Source organism: Hemiscyllium ocellatum (genome assembly GCF_020745735.1).
Source record: "Hemiscyllium ocellatum isolate sHemOce1 chromosome 27 unlocalized genomic scaffold, sHemOce1.pat.X.cur. SUPER_27_unloc_33, whole genome shotgun sequence".
NCBI lineage: Eukaryota > Metazoa > Chordata > Chondrichthyes > Orectolobiformes > Hemiscylliidae > Hemiscyllium > Hemiscyllium ocellatum.
In genome coordinates, this window is record NW_026867502.1 from 291,773 (window position 1) to 319,229 (window position 27,457).

Genomic DNA, 27,457 nt, shown 5'->3' on the forward strand with positions numbered 1-27,457 from the left:
CTCTGTCCGATGAAGGAAAGTGTGCCATATGCCGCCTTGACCACTCTACTGACCTGCATTGCCATCTTCAGGGAACAATGGGCCTGAACACACAGATCTCTCTCTACATCAGTTTTCCCCAGGACTTTTCCATTTACTGTATAGTTCGCTCTTGAATTGGATCTTCCAAAATGCATCACCTCACATTTGTCTGGCTTGAGCTCCATCTGCCATTTCTCTGCCCAACTCTCCAGTCTATTCTCCATTCTGCTGTATTCTCTGACAGTCCTCTTCACTATCTGCTACTCCACCAATCTTAGTGTCAACTGCAAACTTGCTAATGAGGCAACCTACACCTTCCTCCAAATCATTTAGATATACCACAAACAACAGTGCTCCCAATTAGCCTAATCTCATGCTAGTGCTCTTAAGAGTTCTGTAATTTATTGTACGGTTATTGTATTTCTTTCTCCCTTGTGTCTGTATCCAGCTTCCCCTTAATTCTACTCCCCTCTTCATCTCTTTGCCCACTCATCATCCCTTCACAAATCAGCATATCATAAGACCATAGGAGCTGAAATTAGGCCATTCACCCTATTGAGTCTACTCCACCATTCAATCGTGGCTGTTAACTTTCTCAAGCCCATTTGTCCCGAAACCCTTGATCCCCTTGATACACGAACATTTCTGTCTCCATCTTAAATACGCTCAATGATCTGGCCTCCACAGCCTTCTGTGGTTGTGAATTCCTAGATACACCACTCTCTGGCTGAAGAAGTTTTTCCTTATCTCCCAACGAAAGGGTCTTCCTTTTCCTCTAAGGCTGTACCTTCGGATCCTAATTTGTCCTAACAATGGAAACATCTTCCTAACAGAACCGACCAGAGTTCCCAGTCACCACCTATTTCAATTCCCCTTCCACCCCCTTTCTGACATTACCATCTTTGGCCTTCTCTATTGCCACAACGAATCAAATTGGAGGGACAACACCTCATCTTAATAGGGAAGGAAGTAAGCAATAAATAATAGATCACTACAGAGTGCTCAGGAACAAAGGGACCTTACTGTCCAAGTTCAGAGATCCCCGAAGGTATCAGTACAGGTCAAACGGGGGATGAGGACGGCATAGATTGGTACTTTTTCACACAGAGGGTGGTGCGTGTGTGCAATGAGCTGTGAGAGGAAGTGGAGGCTGGCACAAATACAACTTTTAAAGGGCAGCTGGATGGGGATGTGAATAGGTAGGGTTTAGAGGGATGTGGGCCATGTGCTGGTAAATAGGATAGATTAATTTCAGATATCTAGTCAGCATGGATGAGATGGACTGTTTCTGTGCTTCCACAGAAGCACGGTGTTTCTGGCCATCCACTTCATTTTGAAATGTTTTCACTACCACTTGGAACACCCTGTTAGGGTTCAGAGTGTGCCAGGTCCTGACATCTCCTTCCTCACGTCTCCTGTGTATTTTAAATCAATTATACCAGTCGTATGTTACTGGGTTAGTACTTTAAACACACAGACACACACAATATAAACCAGAATTTCTATTCGGTATGGAAAGTGATGACTTGTTTCAACTTTGCTAACTGGGTATCAGAAGGGGAGGATCTGCAGACAGAAACCTTGGAAGAAATTCCATAACAAAACCTGACAGGGTCACTCAATATCATTGGGGGGTTGAATTTGGAAAGAGAAATCCATTCGACCTGCTTCAAAAGGTACTGGACATCAGTGTGAGCAGAGAAGCACTCCGAAAGGAACCACCAGTGAACTGAGCTTTAACTGGTTACACAGACTGAGAGGGGAACTGGAGCATTTATTTTACCCTGGAGCATCAGAGCCTGAGGGGTGACCGTAGAGAGGTTTATAAAATCTTGAGGGGCATGGATAGGGCAAATAGCCTAGGTCTTTTTCCCCAGGGTGGGGGAGTCAAAAACTAGAAGGCATAGATTTAAGGTGAGAAGGGAAAGATTTAAAAGGGACCTAAGGGACAACTTTTCATGCAGAGGGTTGTACATGTATGGAATGAGCTGTCAAAGGAAGTGGTGGAGGTGGGTACAATTGCAACGTTTGGGGCATTTGGATGGGTATACGAATAGGAAGGGTTTGGAGGGATATGGGCTGGTGCTGCAAGGGGGGATTAGATTGGGTTGGGATATCTGGTTGGCATGGGCGGGTTGGACTGAAGGGTCTGTTTCCATGCTGTACATTTCTATGACTAGCACTCGCTGCGTGGCTCCTGTATCAGGTGATCGTGGAGAATAAAATCATAAGGCACAGAATGGATGGAAAAACATTACAGTGCACTGAAATGATATATCAAAAAACCCTGGATTGTTAAGTCTTTCATCTTTAAGTATGGGCTGCTCGTACCGTTCATTTGTAAATCCCAGAATTTCCTCAAAGACATTTTCTTGAGATAACTCAAAGTTTTATAAGAAAAGGTGACATCTCAGCTCTGACAATGCATTAAAGGTGTGAAACCAGGGTCTGTCTGTATCACAATCTTGAGTCAGATTGGTTCTATTTCCAAAGTGGAATTTACAAAATATTACATGGATTGAACAGCCTGTATATTGTGCATTTTTGAGAAAAAATAGAATGTCTCTGCAAATATAATTCTGCAAATACAAATTTACCCCCATGGATGTATATGTGTGTGAATGAGACAGACAAAAGTCTATTTTGTATTGTATATCCCTATGTCTACTTGATAACAGATGCTTTATTTCTGTTGGTGTAAATATTGTTGTAAACCATAGCTGCGTATGAATAGTTAGATGTTAGGGAGAGAGAATGCCTCAAGTTGGGCAGTATAAGATTCTGGGAGAGCCCTATTTCTGGCATACTTCCTCATGAACAAACATTAAGCATGAGCATGAGCATTTATTTATTTCTAATTTTGTTCTTTTCTTTTGTTTGATTCCCAGCTCGGACTACACTCCGTGCCTGGATGGTTGACAGGCTGGGGGATTGTGGCTTGAGTCTTGCATAACTGAATGTTTTATTGTTTCCAGAAGGTGTGGGGGTGGGGGTCAAGGCTTCAGCAGAAATCTAGCAGAGCAGAGAACAGACCAATATCTTACTCTGTGGGAAACTGAAATCCGAGCTGATCATGGCTGATATATCCATTGTCCCAACTACCCTTATCTCCCTGACCATGAAAACCCATCCAATTGTGTCTTGAATATACTTAATGAAGATGCCTCTACTGCTTCCTTGGGCAGAGAATTCCATCGATTGATTACTCTCCAGGAAAAGCAATTCCTCCTCGTCTGTTCTAAATGGCACCGTGGCACAGCGAGCAGCACTGCTGCCTCACAGCTCCAGAGAACCGGGTTCAATTCCTGCCTCGGACAACTGTGTGTGGGTTTCCTCCCACAGTCCAAAGATGTGCAGGTTAGGTGAATTGGCCATGCTAAATTGCCTGTAGTGTCAGGTGAAGGGGTAAATGTTGGGGGGGTAGGGGGGTGGGTTGCTCTTCAGAGGGTTGGTGCGGTCTTTTTGAGGTGAAGGGCCTGTTTCCACACTAAGTAATCTAATATAATCTAAAATCTACTCCCTTCAACTTGAGGCCTGGTCTCATCCACCAGCAGATTTGACTGGATAGGATAGGATAGGGTAGGGCTTCATCCCCACAGTGCAATGAATTCCCACTTTCCACCAAACTCCCAGATGTATTCCCTCACTCAGTTGCTGTCTCAAATGAAAGACTTCATTGTAACTTATTTTGCTCCCAATAAGAGCAAAACATCTTGGGAAGCTGCTCTGAAAGTCCAACCACACTTCTGCATTCACCAAAGACAATTCCAGTATTACAGCACAGAAACAGACCCTCTGGCCCAACTCGTCCATGCTGACCAGATATCCTAAACTAATCTTGTCTCATTTGCCCACATATGGTCCGTATCCCTCTCAACACTTCCTATTCACATACCCATCAAGATGGGTTTTAAATGTTGTACTTGTTGCAGCCTCCACCACTTCCTCTGGCAGTTCCATAAATGCACCACCCTCTGTGTGAAAAGGTTGCCCCTCATGTCCCTTTCCCCACTCACCTAAAAGCAAGCACTTTAGTTCTGGACTCTCCTACCCTGGAGAAAAGACCTGGGGTATTGACTCGCCATGCCCCTTAAACATTTATAAGGTTAACCCTCAGCATCCAATGTAGAGAAAGTGAGACCTGCAGCTGCTGGAATCAGAGTCGAAACGTTTGGGGTTGGAAAAGCACAGCAGGACAGGCAGTATTTGAGGACCAGGAGAGTTGACATCTCAGGCCCGAGCCCTTCATCAGGAATGATGTGTGGATGTACAAAGAGGCCTCAGCGTCCTTCTACACCAGTCACTGCCAGTTGTCAGACAGGTGCAGCAAGCAATCAGCAAGGCAAGTGGTATAAATCACAAAATGAACTGGGATTAGAAGTGGGGATGTCTTCCTGCAGTTAGGGGGGTTATTGAATATATTCAAGGCTGAGTTCCTCTGATTTTTGAACAAAGTGTGGATATTTATGTTGTGTGGTTGAGGTGGGGGGTTTTTTGAGTGATTTGTGTGTTAGAAGCAGGTACAAGGCAAGAAAATGGTTTTAAGACCACAACAGAACAGTTACGGTCAGACAGCACAGAAACGGACCCTTCAGCCCAACTATTCCACGCTGAGTATGTTCTCAAACTAAACTAGTGCCACTTGCTAGTGTTTGGCCCATATCCCCCGCACCTTCCCTATTCATGTACTTATCCAAGTATCGGTTAAACGTTGTATCTGTCCGTGCATCCACCACTTCCTCTGGACATTCATCCCATACATGAACCACTCTCTGTTTGTGAAAACCTTGTCCCGAATCGGTCCACGCCGTGCATTCATTTGCAGCAACCGAAAGGAAAGGGAAGTGAAAGATTGAATCCAAGAATGAAAATAAAAGGAAAAGGAGTTGAGAAGAGTGTGCCGTACTCACAGATGGGTGACGGAGTGAGGAGGTTACAGTCTGGAGCAAACTCAATCTTCATTCAGAGAGAGGAGCAGCAGCTTCCGAAGCTCGTGTTCCAACTTCTGCATTCAGACAATAGGAAGGCTCTGATTGGCAGGAGGACCGGTATCCTTCCGGTCCTCCAGGGCTTCCGATTGGTCCACCAAAAGAAAGCCGTGACGCGTGCTTTGCGAGGAGCATGCGCAGTTTCATCCTCGTAACGGCGAGCATGCGCAGTATGCTCTCTGGTGATGCTGCTGTTACTGACAGAATTGAAGTGTCCAAATGCCAAGAGAAGTAAATAAAGGGGAGATGCACCGTTTCTCCCCCCCCCGTGACATTTACCTTTCCTACACGCCCCATTACTTTATAAATCGAAATAAGGTTACCTGACAACTTGTGGTCGTCGATAGGGCGACCAGAAGTGTACTCAGTACTCTACACGTGGTCTCACCAATATCCTGTACAACCTCAACGTGATGTCCCAACTCCTGCACTGAACGGTGTGAACAATGAAGGAAAGTGTGCTAAACGCCTCCTTCACCACTCTGTCTACCAATGATGCAACTTTCAAAGAACTATGTCCCCAATTTGGAGATGTTGGTGTTGGACTGGGGTGTACGAAGTTAAAATTCACACCAGACCAGGTGATACTCCAACAGGCTCATTTGCAAACATAAGCTTTTGGAGCGCTGCTCCTTCATCAGGTGGTTGTGTCTTATGATCCTGTTCTACAAACACCCCATGAAGGAGCTGCACTCAAAGCTCATGCTTCCAAATAAACCAGTTGGACGATAACCTGGTGTTGAAAGATTTTTAACTTTATGTACCTGAACCCCTCCCCCACCGTGTCTCTGTTCTCCAACACAATGCGGGGCCCTACCATTAACTGGACGAGTTCTGCCCTTCCTTGTTTTAGCAAAATGCAACGCCTTGCCTTCATCTGTCACGCTGTCTCGGACACTCACACACACACACACCCTAACACTCACACTGTCTCACAAGCTTATACTCCAAACACACATTTCATTAGCATGCATGTACAAACTCACATGCACGCACACTCTCGTGCATATACAGTCTCACATAAGTCTATGGGATGAAATTTTGTTCAAAAAGCACACAAACTGCATGTAATATTTTATAATCCATGTAATATTGTATAAATTCCCACTTTAGTTAATAGAACCAATCTGATTCAAGATTGGGATACAGACTCGAACCTCACACCTTTTGTGCAGGATCTAAGCTGAGATGCCACCTATTTTTATAAAACCTTAAACCATCTCGAAGGTGAATTCAAAGTAGTTCTGGGGTTCACATATTAATGAACTGAAACCTGCAACCCATGGTAAAAGATGAAAGACTAATCCGCAATCTAGATTTATTCAATATCTTAGCAGTCGCATGACACCATCAGCTTTTGCTATAAATTCTGTGTCTTATGATTCTGCTCCACAGCTACCTGATGAAGGAGCAGCACTCCAAAAGCCAGTGCTTCCAAATAAACCAGAAGGAAGATAATCTGGTGTTGTGTGATTTTTAACTTTATCCACCCCAGTCCAACACCGGCACCTCCACATCGTTTGCAGTGGACACAGCCACCACTTCCCAGTGCTGCCAGGAAACTGTACAATGACAATGGGATGATGCAGTACCTGCACTCCTGAAAAATTCACAATTTCTAACAACACTGGCTACTCATTCACTACTGCAACTGATACACAACATTGGAAACATGGTACAGGAGACCGTCAGAAATGAGCACAACAGGTAAGGCAGCAATCTGAGGAGCAAAATCAACATTGCCCGAAAAATGTCGATTTTCCTGCTTCCTTGGATGCTGCCTGACCTGCTGTGCATTGCCAGCACCTCTCTAATCTTGACTCTGATCGCCAGCATCAGCAGTTCTCACTTTCACCTGTAAGAAATGAGCAGTTTTAAAACAAAAACATGTTGCAATTCCAAGCTCTCAATGAGAGTCTGAGCTCGGTGGGAAGTTCAGGTAAACTTTATTGCGACCCAACTTTGTTACAGCTTCAGAATCTCCCAGCAGAAAGGCGTAGAAAAAGTAGCAATGTTTTAAAAACAGCTCACAGTCAAATTGCACACACTCCCTCCAACCCCTCACTTTCTTCATTATTGGTCACCAAGTTGTCCCTTTGGAATTGGATCCTTGGTACAGCCTTAACCCAGAGAAAGTATTGCCTCACTCAGCATTTTCAACCCGTATCCTGTATCCAAGTTAGTTGGATGGGGAGTGCAGAGTCGATCATACTGCTGTGGGTCTGGAGTCATGTGTAGGCTAGACCACGTAAAGGATGCAGCTGGGACGACTGAGTGAATCCTCTCCCACAACGACAGTTTGTTTCCCTAAAAAAGAACGGGGACTTCTTCCACCCCCACCCCACCGACAATGGTTTCACCGTTAGATTCTAAACTCCAGATTTCTGACCAAATTCCAATTCCACCATCTGTCGCGGTGGGATTCGAACCTGGGAGTCCCCGGAACCGGGTTGATAGTCCAGTCGATAACGGCACTCAGCCATCATTCCTTCAATCCCCCTGCGATGGCACATGAACTCGCTGGTGCCTCCGCAGGTGGGAGGAGCGGGTGAAGGCCTTCCCGCACTCAGGGCAGCTGAAGGGCCTCTCCCCCGTGTGGACCCGTTGTGCCTCACCAGGTGGGAGGAAATGCTGAAGGCCTTCCCACACACGTGACATGGGAACGGCCTCTCCCCTGTGTGGACCCGCTGGTGGGTCAGCAGGTTGGTGGAATGGCTGAAGGCCTTCCCACACTCGGGGGCAGCTGAAGGGCCTCTCCCCGGTGTGGACCCCCCAGTGGGTCAGCAAGTGAGAAGAATGCCTGAAGGCTTTCCCACACTCTGTGCAAGGGAACAGCCTCTTCCCAGTGTGGACCTGCTGTTGGCTTAGCAGGTTAGCAGAATTGGTGAAGGCCTTCCCGCGCTCAGGGCAGCTGAAGGGCCTCTCTCCCGATGTGGACCTGCTGGTGCCTCAGCAGGGCGGAGGAATTACTGAAGGCCTTCTCGCACTCGGGGCAGCTGAAGGGCTTCTCCACGGTGTGGACCCGCTGGTGGCTCCGCAGGGTGGAGGATGTGCTGAAGGTCTTCCCACATTCAGGGCAGCTGAAGGGCCTCTCCCCTGTGTGGACCCGCTGGTGGGAGGAATTCCTGAAGGCCATCCCACACTTGGGGCAGCGGAAGGGCCTCTCCCCGGTGTGGACCCGCCGGTGGGTCTGGAGGTTGGAGGCCTGGGTAGGCCACAGACAGGGCAGGGGAATGGCCTCTCCCCCGTGTGGCTGTGCCGATGAGTCTCCAGGGCAGATGAGAAACAGAAGCCTTTTTTGCAGTCGCCACACTTCCACAGTTTCTCCGCGGGGCGGGATTCCTCTGGTTTCTCCATGGCCGGAGCTTCAGCCACACACAAACGCACGTAGAGACTCTCTCCACTGTGAATTCCTCTTTCCAGGCCAAAAAACTGCTTCAGGCTCCACACTCAGTGCCCTGCAATGGTAGGGTCTCTCATCCAGTCCCACTGATGCTGAAAACGTACTGAAACAGGAACCAAAAAGCTTTGCTCCTTCTCACAGAATCATAGTTGCGGTCCTGATGGACTGAGTGACTTTCAAAGTGAGGACTGCAGACGCTGGAGAGTCAGATTTGAAATGTGCAGTGCTGGAAAAGCGCAGGAGGTCAGGCAGCATCTGAGGAGCAGGAGAGTCAACATTTCGGGCAAACGGCCTTCACTTGTTGATTTTGAAACTTCCGTCTTCAGATCTTCAAATACTCCATAAAAAGAGATTACAAAAGGTCATCACTGTCAGTGCAGGGTAGAAATTCTGAACAAGGAATTCTACTTTCTGTGGAATATTCTTTTCTTTTGTTATTCCACAAAATTGAAAGCACCATCCCACCTCTCTCTCCCTCTGTCCTCACTCCACTCTAACTGAAGGTTGCTGAGTCAGGATCTTACAGGGGCAGAAATGCAAAAACGTCAAGACTAACATCTCTCTGCATTTTGGATAACTCCACAACACTGGGATACAGTTGACAGTGAGCAACAGTCTGAATCTGGGAAGCAAATATAAGTGTGTCAATTCATGGGGGAACCTGCAATGCAGCTATTTGTGGAACAAAATGGTTAACGACCCCCAGGAAGGTGGGAGCAAATTGAGACATCAAGGCATTAACACCAATACACTTCAGTGAAACTCTTCTGCTCCCAGTCAGGGCAAAACATCTTTAAAAGCTGCTCTGCAAGTCCAGTCTTCACAACCACACTTCTGCTTTCACCAAAGACAATTAGAGTCATACAGCACGGAAACAGACCCTTTGGCCCAACTTGTCCAAGCTGACCAGATATCCTAAATTAATCTAGTCACATTTGCCATCACTTGGCCCCTACATGGGATTACGTTGGGGGTAGGGATCACAATTCCGTAAGGTTTAGAATACTCATGGACAAAGACGAGAGTGGTCCGAAAGGAAAAGTGCTTATTGGGGAAAGGCCAACTATACCCAAATTCAGCAGGCGCTGGGGAAGTGTGGATTGGGAGCAGCTTTTTGAAGGAAAATCCATATTCGATATTTGGGAGGCTCTTAAAGAGAATTGATTCGAGTTCAGGAGAGAGATGTCTCTGTGAAAATGAGGGATGGAATTGGCAAGATTAGGGAACCATGGATGACAGGTGAAATTGTGAGACTTGCTGAGAGGAAAAAGGAAGCATACATAAGGTCTAGGCGACTGAAGACAGAAAGCTTTGGAAGAATATCAGGAAAGTAGGACCAATCTGAAATGAGGAATTAAGAGGGTTAAAAGGGGCGATGAGATATCCTTAGCGAGCAAGGTTAAGGACAACCACAAAGCCCTTTATTCATATATAAGGAGCAAGAGGGTAACTAGAGAAAGGGTGGGCCCACTCAAGGACGAAGGAGGAAAGATGTGTGTGGAGTCAGAGAAAATGGGCAAGATTCTTAATGAGTACTTTGTGTCAGGTTTAACTGAGGAGAGGGACATGGTGGATGTTGACGTTAGGGATAGATCTTTGAATACTCTAGGGCAAGTCGGCATAAGGAGGAGGAAGTGATGTGTATTCTAAAAAGGCATTAAGGTGGTCAAAGTCCCCAGGTCCTGATGGGATCTATCCCAGGTTACTGAGGGAAGCAAGAGAGGAAATAGCTTGGGCCTTAACAGATACCTTTGCAGCTTCCTTGAACACAGGTGAGGTCCCAGAGGACTGGAGAATTGATAATGTTTTCCCCTTGTTTCAGAAGGGTCGCAGGGATAATCCAGGTAATTACAGACCTGAGAGCTGGATGTCAGTGGTAGGGAAGCTGCTGGAGAAGATACTGAGGGATAAGATCTGTTTACATTTGGAAGAAAATGAGCTTATGAGTGATAGGCAGCATGGTTTTGTTCAGGGAAGGTCATGACTTAGCAAATTAATAGAATTCTACGAGGAAATGACAATTGATTGATGAGGGAAGGGCTGCAGATGTCATAGACATGGACTTTACTTGGGCATTTGACAAGGTTCCCCATGGTAGGCTGATGGAAAAGGTGAAATCACATGGGGTCCAGGGTATTCTAGCTAGATGGATAGAGAACTGGTTGGGAAACAGGAGACAGGGAGTAGTATTGGAAGGGAGTTTCTCAAAACTGAGACGGTGACCAGTGGTGTCCCACAGGGCTCCGTGCTGGGAGCACTGCTGTTTGTGATATATCTAAATGATTTGGAGGAAGGTGTAGGTTGCCTCATTAGCAAGTTTGCAGTTGACACTAAGATTGGTGGAGTAGCAGATAGTGAAGAGGACTGTCAGAGAATACAGCAGAATGGAGAATAGACTGGAGAGTTGGGCAGAGAAATGGCAGATGGAGTTCAATCCAGACAAATGTGAGGTGATGCATTTTGGAAGATCCAATTCTAGAGCAAACTATACAGTAAATGGAAAAGTCCTGGGGAAAACTGATGTAGAGAGAGATCTGTGTGTTCAGGCCCATTGTTCCCTGAAGATGGCAATGCAGGTCAGTAGAGTGGTCAAGGCAGCATATGGCACACTTTCCTTCATCGGACAGAGTATTGAGTACAAGAGTTGGCAGGTCATGTTACAGTTATACAAGACTTTGTTTCGGCCAGATTTGGAATACCACGTACAGTTCTGGTCGCCACATTACCAAATGGATGTGGATGCTTTGGAGAGGGTGCACAGGAGGTTCACCAGGATGTTACCTGGTATGGAGGATGCTAACTATGAAGAGAGTTTGAATAGATCAGGATTATTTTCATTGGAAAGACGGAGGTTGAGGGGGGACCAGATTGAGGCCAACAAAATCATGAGAGGTAAAGACAGGGTGGAAAGCAAGAAATGTTTTTCCCCCAGAGTGGAGGCCTCAGTTACCTGGGGTCATGAGTTCAAAGTGAGAGGGGAAAGATTTAAGATATGTATGGAAAGTTCTTTACGCAGAGGGTGCTGGGTACCTGGAATGTGTTGCCAGCGGAGATGGTAGGGACGGGAACAATGGCGTCATTTAAGATGTATCTCAACAGATACATGAAAGGGCAGGGAGCAGAGGGATACAGATCCTGAGAAAATAGGCAGCAGGTTTAGATAGAGGATCTGGATCGGTGTAGGCTTGGAGGGCCGAAGGGCCTGTTCCTGTGCTGGAATATTCTTTATTCTATCGGGAAAAGACACCTGCCACTCACCTCATCAATGGCCCTCCTGATTTTACAAAGTGCTATAAAGTGTGCTGGACACTCAATGGAATAGAGGCTATTGTATTTGACTTTGATCTATCTGTGGCCATTGGGAAGATGTTTCCATTGGTAGGAGAGACCAGGAGCCGAGGGCACAGCCTTAGACCTTTTAGAACGGAGATCAGGAGAAACCTCTTCAGACAGAGAGTGGTGAATCTGTGGAATTCACTGCCACAGGAGGCTGGGAGGCCAGGTCACGGAGGGTATTTAAGACTGAAATAGATGGGACAAACATGATTTACCATCCGGTGTGAAAGGAGTGCACTTCCTCAGCTCCTGCAGATCTTTGGCCCGGGGAACGTGCAGTCCCAGCCTCAAACAGCATCGGTCCCACGGGAAGCAAAGGGAGCGAGAGCGGCCAGTCCGGCAGAAAGGAAGCCTCGCTCCCTTCCCACTTCACCCACTGTCTTCGAACGGGGCACAATCCCCCCACGGGCACGATCCCCCCCCAGTCCTGGGTGGGATTCGCTGCAGACTTCAACTCCGTGCGGTCACGTTGGGAAGGCGCCTGTGCGTCCGCAGGGTCGGCGATCGATTGAAGGCCTTGCCGCCCCCGGGGCAGGTGAGAGGCCTCTCCCTGGTGTGTGGAGACGCCGGTGCGTCTGCAGGTGGGACAGCTGGGTGAAGGGCCTTGCCACACTCGGGGCAGGGGTACGGCCTGTCCCCGGTGTGGTCCCGCCGGTGCCTCAGCAGCTTGGAGGACCCAATGAAGGCCTTGCCGGACTCGGGGCAGGAGAACGGCCTCTCCCCGGTGTGACCGCGCCGGTGGATCTCCAGCTCAGAGGGGACTCGAAACCCCTTCTCGCATTCCCCACACTTCCACGGTTTCCCCACGGCGCGGGCTCCCTCCAGGTTCGACGCTCCCTCTGACGTCCCACTCTGCTGCGGGTGGCCGGCTGGCTAACTCTCCGCTCCGGTAAAGCTCCCTCCACCCTCGAACAGCGGCATCTCAGTGCTTTACCAGTCAGATCTCTGGAAGCAGGCGGGACAATCCTCCTTCTCCACTCAAAAGATCGATAAAATTCCAGTCCCAATGAGTCAAGCTGGCTGAGGCAATTAGTTCAAGATATGCAGGTAAATCCTCCTGTGAAAGCCTGTCAATTAGAAAGTCATCGCTGTCAGTATCACGTAGAATCTCAGAGTTTAACAGATCGATTTCACGGAATATTCATTCCACGCCCATAACCCAAAACCTGAGAGTCTCCATCCCACACACTCTCCCTACTGCCGTACCTGATACGCTCCCTCCCAATTTTTCTGATTCCTGACATTTGGCAGATCTAGCTCCAAGAAAAGTTAAGAATTAGAACCCCTACAGTGTGGAAACAGGCCCTTCGGCCCAACAAGTCCATACTGACCCAACAAGTCCAGACTGACCCTGTGATGAGTATCCCACCCAGACCCATTCCCCTATATTTACCCCTGACACGTGCACCTAAGCTACACATCCCTGAACACTCTGGGCAATTTAGCACGGCCAACCCACCCTCACCTGCACAAGGTTGGACTGTGAGAGGAAACCGGAGCACTCGGGGGAAACCCACACGGAGAGTCGCCCGAGGCTGGAATTGAACCCAGGTCCCTGGCACTATGAGGCATCGGTGCTACCTACTGAGCCACCATGCCACCCTCATGCAGTTTGCTAACCTAGTTATCTGCCCCCCCCTCTCTTTCTTTCTACCATATTGACAGACCAAGATGGGGGTGGGGGGGGTGGGGAAGAGAATCAGAGCAAGAACTTTGCTTTGGTAACAAGACCGAGAACATGCTCGCTCTGAGGATGAGTGTAGTGGAGTCGATCAATACGCAAGTGAGACTGGAGGGATCCTATCGAGGAATACACTTACAGGACTCTGTGGATATAGAGAGGAATGAGTCTGACTAGACTCATCCACAGAGTCAGCATTGAGCCCAGTATTCTCCTGTCCTGTAACGGGTATGACTGGAAATACATGACATGTTGTGGTTCTGTTCGCCGAGCTGGGAGTTTGTATTGCAGACGTTTCGTCCCCTGTCTAGGTGACATCCTCAGTGCTTGGGAGCCTCCTGTGAAGCCCTTCTGTGATCTTTCCTCCGGCGTTTATAGTGGTTTGTCTCTGCCCGCTTCCGGTTGTCAGTTCCAGCTGTCCGCTGCAATGGCCGGTATATTGGGTCCAGGTCGATGTGCTTATTGATTGAATCTGTGGATGAGTGCCATGCCTCTAGGAATTCCCTGGCTGTTCTCGGTTTGGCTTGTCCTATAATAGTAGTGTTGTCCCAGTCGAATTCATGTTGCTTGTCATCTGCGTGTATGGCTACCAAGGATAGCTGGTCGTGTCGTTTCATGGCTAGTTGGTGTTCATGGATGCAGGTCGTTAGCTGTCTTCCTGTTTGTCCTATGTAGTGTTTTGTGCAGGCCTTGCATGGGATTTTGTACACAATAAGGACTGCACAAAACACTACATAGGACAAACAGGAAGACAGCTAATGATCTGCATCCATAACACTACTATTACAGGACAAGCCAAACAGAGAACAGCCAGGGAATTCCTAGAGGCATGGCACTCACCCACAGATTCAATCAATAAACACATCGACCTGGACCCAATATACCGGCCACTGCAGCGGACAGCTGGAACTGACAATCGGAAGCGGCAGAGACAAACCACTATAAATGCCGGAGGAAACAACACAGAAGTGTTTCACAGGCGACTCCCAAGCACTGAGGATGTCACCTAGACAGGGGACGAAATGTCTGCAACACAAATTCCCAGCTCGGCAAACAGAACCACAACAATGAGCAGCCGAGCTACAAATATTCTCCCAAACTTTGAATACATAACATGGCTACAACACTATGATATAACTAGAAATAATTGTAAATCAAATTTATACAGTCGTAAATAAATACATATTGCATAGTAACACTATGATATATCCCTGTCCAGTATGACTTTTACTGTTCAGTTAAACGAAACTTGAAAGGGCTCAGAAAATGTTTACAAAGATGTTGCCAGGGTTTGAGCTATAGGGAGTGGCTAAATAAGCTGGGGCTGTTTTCCCTGGAGCATCGGAGGCTGAGGAGTGACCTTATTGAGGTTTATAAAATGATGAGGGGCATGGATAGGGTGAATAGACAAGGTCTTTTCCCTGGGGTGGGAGAGTCCAGAACTAGAGGTGAGAGGGGAAAAGACATAAAAAGGACCTATGGGGCAACTTTGTCAGTCAGAGGGTGGTGCGTGTATGGAATGAGCTGCCAGAGGAAGTGGTGGAGGCTGGGACAATTGCAACATTTATAAAAGGCATCTGGATGGGAATATGAATGGGAAGGGTTTGGAGGGACGTGCTGGCACATCGGACTAGATCAATTTTGGCTATGTGCTCGGCGTGCACCAGTTGCACATAGGGTCTCTTTGTGTGCTATACATCTGTATGACTCTCAATGCTGTCCAGGCGAGTCAGTGATGTTATAACAACAACACTGGACCAGCAATCCAGAGGCCCCAGGCAAATAATCTGGGCTCATGGGTTCAAATACCAGTAAAAACAAACATTGGGGAAATTAAATTTATTTTTTTTAAATCTGAATTGAAAACTAGTCTCAGTCATTGAGAGAATGAAACTTTTCTGAAAACCCATTTGATTCAATAACGCTCTTCAGGGAAGGAAACCCGCTAGCATTAACTTGGTGCTGCCTGCATATGATGGCTCACGTGCTTGACTTTTAAAATGCCCCCTAAAGTCTGGCAATCCTCTTGTCTGAAGGGCAGTTAGGGACGAAAACATTGTTGGCCTTGCCAAAAAAAAAGCCCACATTCCCTGAAGGAGTTTATCTCGAATGTGACTTCACATCTGCGAAGGGGTCACATCAGAACATCCAGACAAATTAGCACCAAAATGTCTGGTGCTGCAAGAGTACAGCAGGTCAGCCAGCATCTGAGGAGCAGGAGGTTTGACGTTTTGGGCATAACCCCTTGATTAGGAATGTGGGGTGGGCCCAAATGGACTGAGAGATAAATGGGAGGGAAGTGGGACTGGGGGAAGGGAGCTGAGAATGCTATGGGGAGATGAAAGCGGGGGAAGGTGGTGACAGGTCAGAGAGGAGGGTGGAGCAGATAGATGGGAAGGCAGATGGACAGGTGGGACAGTTCAAAAGAACAGTCCCAAGTTCGAGGGTTGTATCTGGGATTGGGCTGGGGGGGGGGGAATGAGGAAACTGGTGAAATCAATATTGATCCTGTATGGTTGGAGGGTCCCAATGCAGAGGCATTCTTCCTCCAGGTATCAGGTGGCCTAGGACCCTGCAACCACATGGCATCAACATCGATTTCACCAGTTTCCTCACATTCCCTCCCCCCCACCCCAGCTCCAACCCTCCAACTCAGCACCATCCTCTTGAACTGTCCCACCTGTCCATCTTCCTTCCCACCAATCTGCTCCACCCTGTCGCCATCACCCCCCACCCAACCTGCATCTACTTTACCCCCAGCCCCACTCCCACCTTCCTATTTACCTCTCAGCACCCTTTCCACCCCCCCAACCCCTCCGCAATTCCTGATGAAGGACACGAGAGAGACAGAGAGAGCGATCCAGCATATGCACCTTTCCTGAGTTCACCTCCTTTCACTTCACTTCCTACAAACCAACAGTTTAATCCCAAAATGAGAAAAGAAATGGAATAGGAGGGGTGAGAAGAGAGGGTGCTGTACTCACAGAGGTTGGTGCAGTCTGGGGTAACACTCAATCTTCATTCAGAGAGAGAGAGCGCAGCAGGAGCTCATGCTCCAACTTCCGCATTCAGACAATGAGGGGATGCTCTGATTGGTAGGAGGACCAACCTTCCTTCCGGTCCTCCAAGGCTCCCCATTGGTCATGCCTCCCCGTGTCAAGGTGAAGGGAGGGGCGCGTTGGGGGTGGTGGTGGAGGAGAGAGATCACGTGGGCGTGGGCGTCACAAAGACCAGCGCCGCCGCGTGACGCACGACGCGGTGGACCAATGGGAAAGGCTGGAACGCCGCACGGGCGGGCACTCATTCCAATCAACGCGCGGCCTTTGTGACGACGGCGGTCCCTCCATTCACGTGACCGGATGCTCCTGCACATGCGCCGTTACGGGGGGGGCGGTTAAGGGTAGCTGATGTTGTGTTGGTCTGGAGGGTCCCTGTGTCCAGGAAGAGGTGAGTGTGGCTCAGTCAATGAGCATCAGTCAGACCCTGCTGGAGCATGGGGGGAGGTGGGATATTAGGTACAGCAAGAGTTAAAGAGTATGTGGGATGGAGATTTACAGCTTTTTTAGGTAATAAGTCCCTTTCTGGACAATACTGGGGGATGGGTAATATCAGAGACAGCAGAGTGAGAATTGAAGAAAAGTGTGTGTGTGAGAGAGAGAGAGGGGGTGGAGATTTGCAACACTTTTTAAAGTTAAAAATCACACAACTCTAGGTTATAGGAGAAAATGAGGCCTGCAGATGCTGGAGATCAGAACTGAAAATGTGTTGCTGGAAAAGCTCAGCAGGTCAGGCAGCATCCAAGGAACAGGAGATTTGACGTTTCGGGCATGAGCCCTTCTTCAGGAATGAGGAAAGTGTCCTCATTCCTGATGAAGGGCTTTTGCCCGAAACGTTGATTTTTTTTGTTCCTGCTCCTCGGATGCTGCCTGACCTGCTGAGCTTTTCCAGCACCACTCTGAACTCCAGCATCTGCTGTCTTTTTCGCCTGGAGGTTTTACTAGCTACCTGATGAAGGTGCAGAGCTCTGAAAGCTCGAACTTCTAAACAAATCTAATGGACTACAACCTGGTGATGTGATTTTTTTTAACTTTGTACACCCCAGCCCAACACTGGCATCTGCATATTGTAACTTGATTGTTTTAGGGAAGTTCTACAGAAACTAGAATGATCTGTTCTGAATTCCTGTCATGTGCAGGCAGCAATGACTTTTGTAATCCCCTTTTCACAGGATATGAGAAGAGCAGCTTTGCAGGTAGAGCTTCCCAACTGAGTACCATGTGAAGGTCTGACAGAGCCCCTTGATTCGTGGGACAGGAGAGACGTCCCTCTTTCAGTCCAGAAGGGGAAAATTCTTTGAACGTTTTTGTCTGCTTCAGTAGGCTCTTAAAGTATCATCTTTACCTGAACCACAGGGGCACGTGCCTGAGCCAGTTTGCCCACTGTGGGGAAAGGAAGTCTCAGGAGGCATTCCGCGCGCCATGGAGAAACCGTGGAAGTGTGGGGATTGCGGGAAAGGGTTCCGCTCCCCCTCCGTGCTGGAGATCCACCGCCGTGTCCACACTGGGGAGCGGCCCTTCACCTGCTCCGTTTGCGGCAAGGGCTTCACCCAGTCGTCCCACCTGCTGACCCACCAGCGGGTCCACACCGGGGAGAGGCCCTTCACCTGCTCCGTCTGCGGCAAGGTCTTCTCTGACTCGTCCCACCTGCTGTCCCACCAGCGTGTCCACACCGGGGAGCGGCCCTTCACCTGTTCCGTCTGTGGCAAGGGCTTCACCAAGTCGTCCAACCTGTTCTCGCACCAATGGGTCCACACCGAGGAGAGGCCGTTCAGCTGCTCCGTCTGCGGCAAGGGCTTCTCTCACTCGTCCCACCTGCTGACCCACCAGCGGCTCCACACCGGGGAGAGGCCGTTCACCTGCTCGGTGTGCGGCAAGGGCTTCTCTCACTCGTCCCACCTGCTCAAGCACTGGCGGGTCCACACCGGGGAGCGGCCCTTCACCTGCTCCGACTGCGGCAAGGGCTTCTCTCACTCGTCCCACCTGCTCAAGCACTGGCTAGTCCACACCGGGGAGCGGCCCTTCACCTGCTCCGTCTGCGGCAAGGGCTTCACCCAGTCGTCCCACCTGCTGCGGCACCAGCAGGTCCACACCGGCGAGGGGGCCTTCACCTGCTCCGTCTGCGGCAAGGGCTTCACCCAGTCGTCCACCCTGCTGACCCACCAGCAGGTCCACACCGGGGAGCGGCCCTTCACCTGCTCGTTGTGCGGCAAGGGCTTCACTCGCTCGTCCACCCTGCTGCGGCACCAGCGGGTCCACACCGGGGAGCGGCCCTTCACCTGCTCCGTCTGCGGCAAGGGCTTCACCCAGTCGTCCAACCTGCTGCGGCACCAGCAGGTCCACGCCGGCAAGGGGGCCTTCACCTGCCTGGTCTGCGGCAAGGGCTTCCCCCACTCGTCCGGCCTCCAGATCCACCAGCGGGTCCACACGGGGGAACATCCTTCCGATAGACCAGAAGTGCACATAATACAGAGGAACTTCGATTATCCAGAATTAGATGAACCAGCAAGGTGGCTCAGTGGTTAGTGCTGCTACCTCACAGTACCAGGGACCCGGGTTTCATTCCTGCCTCAAGCGACAGACTGTGTGGAGTTTGCACATTCTCCCCGCGTCTGCGTGGGTTTCCTCCTAGTGCTCCGGTTCCGTCCCACAGTCCAAAGATGTGCAGGTCAGGGTGAATTGGCCATGCTAAATTGCCCGTCGTGTTAGGTACATTAGTCAGAGGGAAATGGGTCTGGGTGGGTTACTCTTCGGAGGGTCAGTGTGGACTGGTTGGGCCTGTTTCCACACTGTAAGGGATCTAATCGTCAAGCGACTGAAATACACCCTGCATGTGTCCTTTGGATAATCGAGGTTCCTGTGTATTCCAAAAGTGGCCGAATCAATGTCCTGTCCAGACCCCAACCCCTATACTCAGTGCTCTGACCAATAAAGTGATCTGCAGAATCTGCGGGACTTGCTTAATCCTGGGAGGTAAATCACGTGTTTCTCCTTCTCTTGCAGGTGGATCCAAGATTTCACTCTCTGTCCCATTGAGTCTCCAGTCAGGTCCTTCAGCTCAACTGGTCTCTCTCAGTATTTCTGACCCATGTGAGCCTCTACGCACCTCCCCTTCACTCGCTCACATTTGATTTCCCTTACAGCACCATTCCCTTCAGTTCCTTTCTCCCTGACGTCTGTATCCAGCTTCTCCTTAAATGCCGTCCACCTCGACCTGCTACTGTGGGGATCATTCCCGCTGCAGACAGAGGTCTCTCCTTTGTAACCTCTTCAAAAGATTTACCGCTGACTTCCCCCTTCAGTCTTTTCCATTTCTGGGTCTCCCCGCTGTTGCGAAACTTGGAATGGTTCAGAAAAGATTGACAAGGATGTTGCCAGGGTTGGAGGATCTGAGCTACAGGGAGAGGCTGAACAGGCTGGGGCTGTTTTCCCGGGAGCGTCGGAGGCTGAGGGATGACCTTATAGAGGTTTACAAAATTATGACCGGCATGGATAGGATAAATAGGCAAAGTCTTTTCCCTGGGGTTGGGGAATCCAAAACTAGAGGGCATAGGTTTAGGGTGAGAGGGGAAGATATAAAAGAGACCTACAGGGCAACGTTTTCATACAGAAGGTGGTGTGTGTATGGAATGAGCTGCCAGAGGATGTGGTGGAGGCTGGTACAATTGCAACATTTAAGAGGCATTTGGATGGGTATATGAATAGGAAGGGTTTGGAGGGATATGGGCTGGGTGCTGGCAGGTGGGACTAGTTTGGGTTGGGATATTTGGTCGGTACGGACGGGTTAGACCGAAGGGTCTGTTTCCGTGCTGTACATCTCTTGACAAGGCCTTGTCTGAGGGTGAAATGTTGTCATTCCCGTTGATGCGGGTGGTCCCCTGTCTGTTGTCCTTTTTGTTTCCTTTCTCGGAAAGGACGTCGCGGACATGGGCAGCGTTCCTGAGCCCCGCTCCGGAACGGGCTCTCCGTCCTCTTCCAGCCCCCGGGTGGGGGGGAAGGGGCAGCTTGAGTCAATTGGGAGAGTGGGCCGTTCACCGGGAAGGTGCCAATGGGACGGGAGAGCGGTACCGGTAATGGGGCGAGGGGGAGATGCCTCAGACCGCCAGAAACACGGGCAGCTGCTCGCGTGCTCCTTTTGGATCTCACAGCACAGGGAGGCCTTTCATCTGATTACCTCCCCGTCTCTGGCTCTGGCTCTGGCTCTGGCTCTCTGTCTCTCTCTCTCTCTGCGTCTGTCTGTCTCTCTGAGGTGACAGCGGATTCCAGCGTATTGCTGCTTGCTGGGTAAACCTGTTTTTCCTCTGTTTTCCTCCTCTCTCTCCTGCTCAAACCCCTGACCTTCAGGCCGCCCCTGACCTTGTCACTATCAGTGAATAGGGAACAGCTTTTCTTCCTCCACCTTATCTGAACCTATCACAATCTTCCCCACTTTCACCAGTTGTATCTGTGTGTGACCCTCTCTTTCTGTGTCTCTTTCTCTCCTAAGCCCCCTCCCTCACCACATCCCATTTACCCACCCCTCCTGTCATGCTCCCACTTTCAAACGGTCTCGTTGTGTTTTCACTGCCTCTTCCCCATCGTTTCTGTCAAGCACCTCATCTCACGCTTAGAACCCCTGCAGTGTAGGAGTAGGCCCTTCAGCCCATCCAACCCACACCTCACCCAGACCTCTGCCTGTAACCCTGCAATTCCCATTGGCTAACCCACCTAGCCTACACATCCCTGGGCACTATGGGTAATTTAGCATGGTCAATGCCCCCTAACCTGCACATCCCCAAACACTATGTAATTTAGCACGGCCAGTCCACCCAAACCTGCACATTCCCTGGATACTATAGGACAATTTAGCCTGGCCAATCCTACACTAAGGGTGGATTGGCCATGCTAAATTACCCATAGTACCCAGGGATGTGTAGGTTAGGGTAGATTGGCCATGCTAAATTACCCAATCCTACATATCCCTGGGTACTGTTAGGATAAAATAGGTCAAGGGAGGGTGGAGCTATAGCTGCTGTTTGGGGAATCGAAACTGTAGCTGTAGCTGCTGATTCGGAAATTGAAACTGTTGCTTACGTGGCCAGCTCAGCTGCCAATGCCCAAATGAGCTCAATAACAGGAAACGCCTAGCCATCGCGAAATGTCCTAATAAGGCAATGCTTAGTAGCTCCGTGAAGCTCTGCTTAGCAAAGAGTATATCAGGAGCAGATTTGGGAGGGGAAGGCAGAACGCGCCTTCTCCAGTGAATGCATGGTGATTCACTGTATCAGCTACGATTCTGCAATAAAGTCTGCTTGTGCCAAACAATTGAGCGTCTGTTGTCTCTCCTCCTAAAACGAACATGCAAGGACAAATTCCGTCCTAACAGTACTATGGGTAATTTAGCATGGCCAATCCACCCTCACGTACACATCCCTAGGTACTATGGGTAATTTAGCATAGCCAATCCACCCTCACCTATGCATCTTTGGATTGTGGGAGGAAGCCGGAGCACCCGGAGAAAACCCTCGCAGGCGCAGGCTGGAAATGTGTAAACTCCACACGGACAGTTGCCCCTGAGGCTGGAATTGAACCCGGGTCCCTTGGCGCTGTGACCACTGAGCAACCCCTTATAATCCGCCTGCGTTAAGTTCCTTTTGTCACCTGGAGGAATGTGACAGGGGGGAGCGGGGTTTAAGTCTTCTCTGAGCTGAGAGAGGACACAGGAGATGCTCCTCATCATGCTTTCATGTGTCACGTTACATAATTCTTAGATTTTACATGTAAATGTCTAGTTGGGGTTAGAATTCTTGTAAATATAGACAAACGGAAACACTTGTTGAGACATTTCACCAAACCCCAAGTAGGCAATTGACATGCCCGCCCCTGAAAAGAGAACCTTTCGTGGGGTCAGAGTTGACATTGAGAATAGCGAAATGAACACTGTCCCCGTTGTGTTTGTATTTTTGCTGACAGAAGGGCAGTTTGCAGTCAGCAGGAACTGTGGGACTACAGGCTGCGGGCCAGGTCTGCGCTCGGGAGCGTAAATCCCAACGGGAACCAGAGGCGTTGCTAACGTTTAAGCCAGCTGAGCTTAGCAAGAAAAGGCTGCAACCCTGTGCTTGAACTGATCAGCCGAACCTTTGGGCGTAGCCAAGGAGATCTGAAGGCGAAGCTAACGGGAGGGTATCCTTTCTCAAAAAAACCAGAAAACATGAGGGATACCAGGAAGAATTCCGCTGAATTCCAGAGAGCTGTGGCATGCCGTTGATTTGGTACAATGAGCTTTTAATGTGAACTCTCATGAGGGAGTGCAAACGAACTCAAGTTGAAATGTAGCTCCGTAAAGTGTTGTGTAACAGTCATAGCGTTGACCGTTTTGATGCGGTCCAGTTTTTCTTTTGTTTTTTAAAGATGAGATGATGTTTTGTGGTTTTTGGATGGGTTGGGTACAGAGTGGGAGGTAGGGTGGGCTGGGATCTTCCATGTTGATGGGATTTGACAGTGAATTTTGCTTCGTCAATTATTCAGACTGTGTGCCTGGAGAGAGGGAGGGTCAGACCCTTGGGAAGGGTGCTGGCGGGGTGTGGGCGGGATGTGAACCTTTGCAATGTCCAATCAGAAGGCTAAGTGTTAAGATAACAAGAGCCGATATTTATCAGTCGATAAGTGCAACATGTAAGCAGTTTGTTCATATGCAGCTCAAAGGCTGTCCCCAAAGTTAAACTTAGTATGGCGCCTACCCACTCAATCCAGTTACCCACCCCATTTCAGGGTGGATATGTGAACTATCACTAATTTTCTTCTAACGAATAAAACATTTAAACCTAGCTGTTCAGGAAAGCAAACAAGTTTAAAACTACAGCCGTGCTGCAGTTAAACTCAATAGACTTACTCAGAGCAAAATACATGTTCCCTGAACGCAGTTGAAAGTTAACATCGTTGTATTAGATGTCGGAATATCTGTTTAAATGGAGCCGTGAGCTTTCCCAATGTAGACAGGGCTCCTCGAAACGTGGCAGTGTCCCCCCCTGCAGCTGCAGAGCGAGACAGGAGAGTTTGTTTTTGTGAATGAGCAGTTGTAGCGCGAGGTGGCTGTTGCTTGGTGACGGTGAGGCTCCCCCGGCCCCGCCCATCCCCCCCGTGCAGACGTCACGCGGGGGTGAAGGCGGTTGGGAGGAGAAGTCGCTCGAGCGGGGAAGCGGCGGCCGTTAGGAAAATGGCGCCGTGCGGCCCGGGGCAGATCCCCGTCACTGGTCACCGCCGCCTTCCTGGTGCAGCTGCTGTGTCACGGCCACACCGGCCGGCTGTACAGCAGGCAGGAGCCGGTGACCATTCTGGAGGCGGATGGGGTTAAGGGCCTGTTTGGGAACTGGTCGGCCGCCTGGGTGGTGGAGTTCTACTGGTCGTGGGGCGGCCCCTGTGTCAACTATGGGGCCACCTGGAAGGTACTGGGCCCGGGAGGTGAAAGGTGAGGCAGGTTGTGGGGGGGACGGAGGGGAAGGAATGTGGGGCCTGTCCTGTCATAGTCACATTTTACACTCACTTTCCATCTGCTTTTACTGGCGCTTGTGCTGTTTACCCCTCACTGTGTTTTAATCCTTGTGCTGTTTACCCTTTGCTGTTACTTGTACAATTGCTGAGGGTAGTGTGTAAATACTAGTGAAGGATACTATGCACCAGCATGTATATGTTCCTCAGTTATTGAAGGGGCAGGACCTGTTGAGAACGGTTAGTAAAGCAGGTTGTGCACTAAGCCTTGTTAACATGGATATGTTCATTGGAAAAGTTGACTTTTTATTATTTAGAGTCGTAGAGATTTTCAGCACGGAAACAGATCCCCTCAGTCCAACCTGTCCACGCCAACCAGATATCCTACATTAATCTAGTCCCCATTGCCAGCACTATATCCCTCTACGCCATTCCTATTCATATACCCATCCAGATACTTTTTAAAGGCTGTAATTATACCGGCCTCCTCCACTTCCTCTGGCAGCTCATTCCATACACACACCACCCTCTGCATGGAAACATTACCCTTCAGGTATCTTTTATATCTTTGTGGCCTCACCCTAAACCTATGTCCTCTAGTTGTGAAGGTCACCCCAACACAGAGGAAAAGACTTAAAAACATTGAGCAGCCAAACAAATGCAAAAGCAATCAAATATCAAGCCACATGGGGGAAAAAATATCGCTCTGCCCTTTTTGATCTCCAATAGACATTTGGAAACTGAAAATCTGTCAATAACACCAGCATTGCTACAGAGCATATTGTGTACACTCCTCGGTGTCAACAAGCAGGGCACATGTTTGCCAATGTCATCAAAACATTGTGCGTGTTCCTCATTGTCGGCAGAAAAGGGGCAAAACCTACTTTTGATGGACAAATAAGGCTCACTGGAGGACCGGAAGGAGACTTGTCCTCCTGCCATTCGGAGCTCCCCTATTGGTGAACGCGGAAGTTGGGCCATGAGGTTCTGAAGTTCCTGCCCCTCCCCTCTCTCAATGAAGATTGAGCTTCACTCAGACTGCAGCTTCCTTCCTCTGTCCAACATCTGTGAGTACAGCATTCTCTTTTCTCACCCCCTTTTCCATTTACATTTCATTCTGGGGTTCAATTGTTGACTTGGAGCAACTGAAAGAAATGGGAGTGAATCCAGTGAGGGGACAGACTCTGGAAAAATTAGTCCAAGCCTTTGTCTCAATTGACAAAATAGACAGGCAGGAGACTGGACGAATGCAGCAAGCCAGGCAGTATCAGTAGGTGGAAGAGTTGAGGTATCTGGTGGAACCCTTGTTCAGGATTGGGGGTGGGTATAGGGAGAGCTGTGGAACAAGGGTGTGCTGGGGGCAGGGTGATGAAGTGAGGATAGGTGGAGACAGGTAGAAGGTACAATAGACAATAGGTACAGGAGTCAGCTCTTCTGCCCTTTGAGCCAGCACCACCATTCATTATGATCGTGGCTGATCATCCTTAATCAGTATCCTGTTCCTGCATTATCCCCATAACCTGGTTGGTGAATGGGAGGAAGGAATCTAGTTGGCAGGGAAGAGTGGAAAGGGCTGGGAAGTGAGTTGGGGGATGGGATGGGAGATTATTTGAAATTGGAGAACTCAGTGTCGAGTCCTCCGGGCTGTGGACTGCTCAGACAAGATGAGGTTTTGTTCCTCCAATTTGTCAGAAGGGGAGTGGGAAGGGGCATTAAAATGGGTGGAGACTGGGAAGTCCGCTCAGCCTCTGTGGACCTGGCTGTGATGCTCGGCAAACCATTCCCCAAGTTTACGCTCGGTCTTCCTGACGTAGAGAAGACCACAACTGGCAAAGCACAGTGGGTCGAGCAGTAGGACAGTCGTAGTTTGAGGCACAAGCTCTTCATCAGGAATGATGCGTGGATGTTCAGAGGGGCATCAGCGTCCTTCTGTGCCAGTTGTCAGACAGGTGCAGCAGGCAATGAGCAAGGCAAGTGGCATATTAGCAAGAGGAATTAAGTTCAGAAGTGGGAATGTCTTCCAGCAGTTAGGGGGTCATAGAATATATTCAAGGCTGAGTTCATGTGATTTTTATGTGGATGCTTGTGGGGGAAGGCAAAAAAATGGTTGTAAGACCAGTATCCAGTTTTAAGACAGTTCCAGAGTCAGACAGCACAGAAACAGACCCTTTAGTACAACTAGTCAATGCTGACTATGTTCTCAAACTAAACCAGTCCCACCTGGCAGTGTTTTGGCCCATATCCCTCCAAACCTTTCCTATTCATGACGTTACTGTACCTGCATCCACCACATCCTCTAGACATTTAGTCCTCACGTGAACTATTCTGTGTAAAATAAAAAAAATTGTGCCCTTGAAGTCTTTTTAAAATCCTTCTCCTGTCACCGTAAAAATTTGCTCCCTAATCTTGAAACCCCAACCCTAGGGGAAGGACACCCTTTGTTCACCTCACCTCTCCCCTCATGATTTTATAAACGTTGATAAGGTCACATCTCCACTTCCAATGCTCCAGTGAAAAACTCCCAGCCCATCCACCTAGATGAAGGTAGCATCCTGTCCCTCAGGATTCCCTCCAACAATGTGCCCACCACTGATGTCAGGCACACTGATCTATAGTTCCCTGGCTTGTCCTTACCACCCTTCTTAAACAGTGGCACCACGTTAGCCAACCTCCAGTCTTCTGGCACCTCACCTGACATGCACAGTATGCTCTATGGAGATGCTGTTTTTGATGGATTTAAAGTGTCCAAATGCCACAATTTCTCCCCCACTCACTTGACATAACCGTGCAGGCTCCTCGCTATTTGATGTTCATGTTACTTAGAACCCTCATGATCATATCAATCTCAATGAGGTCACCCCTCAACCTCCTGTACTCCAGTGAAGACAGTCTCAGCTTCTCCTTATAACTCAAACCCTCCAGTCCTGGCAACATCCTGGTAAATCTTTACCGAACTCTCTGTCATAGTATTCTTCCTATTACAGGGCCACCAGAAGCCTTCTCAGTACTCTACAAGTGACTTCACCAACATCCTGTACACCTTCAACATGATGTCCCAACTCCTTTATTCAATGGTGTGAACAATTAAGGTAAGTGTGCTGAATGTTTAACATCAATCTACATTTGTCAATATATCATATCAGTTGCATGACACTGTGACCTTTTGCTCTTAACTCTGCGTCTTATGATCCTGCTCCACAGCTACCCGATGAAGGAGCAGCGCACCGAAAGCTAGTGCTTCCAAATAAATCTGTTGGACTATAACCCACTGTTGTGATTTTTCAACCTTGTCCCACCTAGTCCAACAGCAGCACCTCCACCTCCTTTCTAATGAACACAGCCCATACCTCCCGGTGCTGCCAGTAAACTGCCGATGAAATGATGCAGTGCCTGCACTCCTGAAAAGTTTATAATTTCTAACGAAACCAGCTACTCATTCACTGCTCCATCTGATACACGACTTTGGAAACTTAGTGCAGGAGGCTGCAAGAAATGAGCAGCTTTA

The 27,457-nt window shown here is 49.1% G+C and overlaps 1 protein-coding gene, 1 long non-coding RNA gene and 1 pseudogene across 4 annotated transcripts in view; 2 read left to right on the forward strand and 1 right to left on the reverse strand.

Moving 5' to 3' along the window:
• The window catches only part of LOC132808144 (zinc finger protein 850-like), a 131,059-nt gene extending 126,034 nt beyond the window's left edge, over positions 1–5,025 (reverse strand). For both annotated transcript variants that reach the window (XR_009642030.1, XM_060822022.1), the window contains exon 1: positions 4,932–5,025. The gene's annotated coding sequence lies outside the window, so the exon portion shown is untranslated. The remainder of the gene's footprint in view (positions 1–4,931) is intronic.
• The window catches only part of LOC132808145 (zinc finger protein 850-like), a 51,833-nt pseudogene extending 29,928 nt beyond the window's left edge, over positions 1–21,905 (forward strand).
• A 1,709-nt stretch (positions 21,906–23,614) lies between these two features.
• Positions 23,615–27,216, forward strand: LOC132808147 (uncharacterized). 2 transcript variants are annotated; one of them, XR_009642035.1, is made up of 4 exons: positions 23,615–23,932; positions 24,819–25,019; positions 26,937–27,041; positions 27,154–27,216. It is a non-coding gene; the product is annotated as an uncharacterized LOC132808147 (long non-coding RNA). The 2 variants fall into 2 exon arrangements; XR_009642034.1 differs by lacking the exon at positions 24,819–25,019.
• Positions 27,217–27,457: the final 241 nt, after the last annotated feature.